The sequence below is a fragment of the Buceros rhinoceros genome, unplaced genomic scaffold (genome assembly GCF_000710305.1).
Source record: "Buceros rhinoceros silvestris isolate BGI_N320 unplaced genomic scaffold, ASM71030v1 scaffold7406, whole genome shotgun sequence".
In the NCBI taxonomy this organism is placed as follows: Eukaryota; Metazoa; Chordata; class Aves; order Bucerotiformes; family Bucerotidae; genus Buceros; species Buceros rhinoceros.
The window spans coordinates 78,899-84,134 of NW_010418062.1; positions in this window are offsets into that span (position 1 = coordinate 78,899).

A 5,236-nucleotide genomic window follows, 5' to 3' on the forward strand; every position below is an offset into this window, starting at 1 on the left:
GAGCGTGAACTTGACATCTGGAGGCCTGGTAACCCTGAGAAATGGAGTGTGGGAGAAGAAGCTGAAGTCAACGTACAGAGATTTTTTTTTACAGATAATTTACGAAATCACGGGGACTAAGGAGAAGGATTTCCGCTGGGAACTGGAAAGAGCTCATACAGTGGCGTGTTCTGTGCTAAAGCACCGGTAATCCTGAGTGCCCATCAGGTACAGAAAGTTCAGAAAAGGGGGGGACGGGTTTGCCGGGGGAGCAGGGAGGTCTGCACACCTCTGTGTGAAAGGGAGAGGAGAAGCGCTGGGTGCCTGCGACAGCCGTCGTCAGCCTGGGTGACGGGGAAGGTCCTTTCAGTTCTGTGCTCCTGCGCGTTCGGCTCTGGCAGCCAGATACCTTATCAGCTGGTGGAGACTCTTGATCGTCTCTTCCAGTATTATTTATATCCTGCCTAATAATTATGCCTTTTTTTAAACGTCCTTATATGGTGAATGTCTGAGTGGCATCTCCTTGTTCATGGCACTGACAATAGCTGGTGTTTTCTCAGTTTCGATACTTGGGGAAATCTGCGTCTTAGCTGTGCAAGTGCCTTAGAAGACTTCGAGGGCGCAAAAATGACGATGCACTTGAGAGGGTGTTTTAAGGAAATTTCACAGCTTGCCAGTGCTAATTTACCAAATCGAGACTGGACAAGGAAGGGATCGATTAATCCCTTTCGTGGGTACTTTCCAAATTGAACATTTCTGCACGTAATGATTTTAAACCCTCCAAAGAACTGAGTTGTTAGTCTGCTTGCAAATCTAGCAGGAGCTTACAGAGTGTGTTTATTCATACGCTACCCCGTGCGGATGTTAATACAGATTACATACTCGTGTAAGTCTAATATTAATACTGCTGATTATCTGATTATCCCAGAAGAACAGCATTGATGATGCTGAGGGCTCCCGTGGGTGCCATTGTTCTGGTGCTGCAAATGGATGAAGGGTGGAGATGGAGTCGATCTCTGGCGAGTGCCACCACTGTTTCCAACGTCAGCCTTCCAGCAAAACCAAAATTACTGTGTCTTTTCTGAGAAAATAGTGTTATTTTCTTGATGTGGCACAAGTGTATTTCAGGGGAGAATATTTCTCCTGTCCCAGATATTTTTGATTGAAAATGTATGTTTGTATCAGCATATTACGGCTTTTGGAAAATTACTTGAGCTATCGATTTTAGCAGTCCCTGTTGATTTGGACAGGAAAGAGATTCCTGAAGTGGTTTTTTTTTTTCCTTTCCTTAGGATGAGAGAGAGCGTGCACAGAGGTTCTTAGAATATCACAGCACATACAGAATGGATTTCTGAATTAAAGCAGGTCAGTGTCTATTCTGCGTTAAGGCTTCTGGTTTCGAGACAGGGATAGTGACATTTCAAAATGTCAGGCTGAACCTGAGTATTATCTCCTGAGATTGGTAAAAAGATGTGACGTTTCAAATGCTCAGAAGTAGATTCCAGATCTCTGTACTTTCAAGTTATACTATCAAATTAGCTTGTGGAAGAGGAGTTTAAAATGAGAGAGATGTTTTCTTTCTTTCCTTTGCCTTTCATGTTTCTGTGATTCAAGTAATTACGTTCTTTCAACTGTGAAATGAAACAGCAGTTTCTCTAAACAACAGATTAAAGAACGCAGAAGAATTTAAAACTTCTTTCAAGCACAGCTATGCAAACAGGTGCATAAAGAGGAGGTTTGTGTGGTTCAGGGCTTTATGTGTATGCAATAACTAGCAAGTATATGAAGTTTGAAGGTACGGTTTTCCACATGGTTTTGGTAGTATTTGTATGGATGACAAACACTTAGGGTGAAAGAGAGTCAGTCGTACACTGTGTAAGGGCTGGAGGTTGGAGGAGCTTGACTTTGCTGCACTTGAAACTGCCAAAATGCATTAGATTTTAAAATAGCACTTTCCACTGAAGATTTTTAAAGCCTTAATCCTTGCATCATGTCTCTAATATAGGTTAACAGATACAATAAAATGAACACGGTGTGGGAACAGATGTGTGATCTGGTTACCAATACACAGTATCTTCTCATCTTAGTGCTCACGGTAATTTTACAGTGGAAAGGGCAATGCCCATATGTGATACAGGTTACATCTGCTAGAATTTGGAGGATCACTTGCTAAACTTTGCCAAACGCGTTTTGCAAGTCCACATGCATGTCTTAAAAGCTAGTGGAAGTTCAGTCCTCCTTCAAAGAAAACTGGGGGCGGGATGTGGAGAAAAAATCAATAGCGTTGTTCACTAAAGCTCTCCCTCCGTTGGGTGCCTTACGGTAAACGGAGCACGGAGAGAGGGCACGTGCTGGCGGTACATACAGATGTGTACGTGCAGATTTCATACAGATACGCACATCGCTTCTGGATATTGAAATTCTGTTGCGTAGGGTCAGCAGTGTCTCAACTGCCGTGGAGAAGACAATTCGTAATTCTTTCAGCCAGACAGAGGCACTCACGAGTATTTCCATCGCTACAGCGTTAAAGATCAGAATGGAAACTGTCTGGCTGAAACTTGCACCTTACCTGCTCTTCTAGCTGTAATTAAAGTGATCTGCACTTCAGAGGTTTGATTTCCATCAGTCATATGTTACACACTCTCTCACCGGATTTTTTCCACGCTTAGCGAAATAAGCTGGTCTTCCTTCATCTTCAAGTTTTTCCAAGTCGGTACAAGGCAAATGGGAGGCAGAGGTCAGGCCGTGGGAGTGGCCCTCAAGCCCCGAAGTGCCGACATGACCCAGGAAGCTATATGGCTTGTTCACTATTTCCACTGCGACAATTTTACCGTGCCGTTCCTGTCGCTTACTTGCAAACTCTTACTTAATTTGCAGATTCTCTTTTTTTAGCTGATCCTTGACCTGGGCTGACTGGAGGTGAGGCTGAACCTGCCCCTCACTCTCCCAGCGCTCGTCTCTCCCTTGTGGGCTTGCTACCAGTAACTGCACAGTGAGTGTGACTAAAACCCTGATCTCTGGAGCACTCCGTGACCCTTCTCGCACAGCTTCTCCTTCAGCATCTGAGGCGTGAGTTCGTTTCTGCTGGCTGTTCAAACAAACCGGGTAGCCCCGTAGGAAAACAGCGAGAGAAAGGCGCGGAGGAGGGGAGAGGGAAGCGAGAAGAGTTAAAGAAACAGTGAAGGTGGGGCTCAAGAGAAAAATACTTTGTGGGGAGTGAAATGACAGAGCTGGGTTCTTGATCTCACCCAGCTTTCTCGTTCACTCATCGTTAGGCAGCTCCCACCAAGTGCTTTCTTTTCCATGAACATGGTGGTGGTGGTCTGGCTTTCACCTGCAGAGTGAAACATCTGGCACCTCTGGCATCACTGCCTGCCATAGCTGCCTCCTCCATGGAGTGAGCCGCACACTTGAGGGGGTGTATTTAACTTTGGTGTTCTAAGCGTGTTGCTTAAGAACGCCTCCATTGACAAAAAAGGCTTCAGAGCCTCTTCCTTCGCAGCAGATCACAGGCCTGAGCCTCCTTCCACCACGAAGAACCGGGAGGCCCTGCTCAAAACGGGGACATGGTTTGCACAGGCGCTTCTTGTTCCTGTTTTCATAGGTTGTGTGGTGGAAAACCGAATCATCGGTAACGGTGTTTTTCATTCAGGGAATGGATCACGGAGTCACTCGAGGACCTTTGTGTCATGAAAATTACTGTCTTGTGGGTCTGAATTTTACTTTATACTGTTATGAATGTTTCGTACAGAGCAGCAAAAACATTTTCAATGTGTGTAATAAATACCAAACCCAGTTTTGGTCACAAGCCTTTTCTGTTTCATTTTCCAGTCAGAATAAGACTCCATTATATTGGGTTTAGTTGTAGAAAAATATGTCGACGTTCATACCCAGGCTGTATAGGCAGTAGAAAGAGGATGTGTCATTTTTAATCATCAGCATTTCTGCACTTTACATCTTGACACCTTTCAGTGGGAAGACTCAAAAGGACTCCTGACTTTCTGCTGAGGTGTGTTTTAGCTGAACCACCCAGGCAGTTTCTCTGCCGGTTCGGAGGATCTGCTCCTTTAAGGAAACTGTCCAGTTTTGGTTTATTGTATATAAATCCATATTTGACAGCTGTTGAGGAAATCACTGGAACAATAGCCATAATGGCAATTAAAAAAAAAAAAAAAGCTTAATTTATTGCTTGAATGTCCTTCACTAAGAAATCATAATGTCAGTTTTTAGTGAAATTAGCAATGTCCTGCTGCTGATCGCGCATTCGGTTATTTCAGTGGTAAGAGGGCACAATCCTAATGGGTCAGCTTACAATTTCCTTGGAATATATTGTGTATTTTTAATTAATATGCCAATAAGAGGAACTACTTGGTCTTATTTTATCTCTTACTGAAACTCGAATGCATTCAGGGGTTCTGTGGTGATTGGCTTCTTCAGGAAAGTACAGCACAAGTTGTATCTGTCCTGGTCCCAAAGAGTGGTGGTGATGCAGTTCAATCCAGTTGGTGGCCACCAGTGGTGTTCCCCAGGGCTCAGTGTTGGGGCCAGTTCTCTTTAACATCTTTATCAACGATCTGGATGAGGGGATCGAGTGCACCCTCAGTAAGTTTGCAGAGGACGCCAAGTTAGGTGGGATTGTTGATCCACTTGAAGGTCAGGAGGCTCTACAGAGGGATCTGGACAGGCTGGATCGATGAGACAAGGCGAGTTATAGTAGGTTCAACAAGGCCAAGTGCAGGTTACTGCATTTGGGTCACAGCAACCCCCTGCAGTGTTACAGGCTCGGGGAGGAGCAGCTGGAAACTGCCCAGCAGAGAAGGACCTGGGGGTGCTGGTCAACAGCTGATTGAACATGAGCCAGCAGAGTGCCCAGGTGGCCAAGCAGGCCAATGGCATCCTGGCTTGTACCAGCACTAGTGTGGTCAGCAGGAGCAGGGAGTGATTGTCCCCCTGTACTGGGCACTGGTGGGGCCAAATCTTGAGTCCTGTGTCCAGTTTTGGGCCCCTCACTTCAAGAACACTGAGGTGCTGGAGTGTGTCCAGCGAAGGGCAACAAAACTGGTGAAACGTCTAGAGAACAAGTCCTGTGAGAAGTGGCTGAGGGACCTGGGGTTGTTTAGTCTGCAGAAAAGGAATCTCAAGGGAGACCTTATCGCTCTCTACAACTACTTGAAAGGAGGAAAAACTTTTTTACAGAGAGGGTTGTGCAGCACTGGAACAGGCTGGCCAGGGAGGCGGGGGGGTCCCGATACCTGGG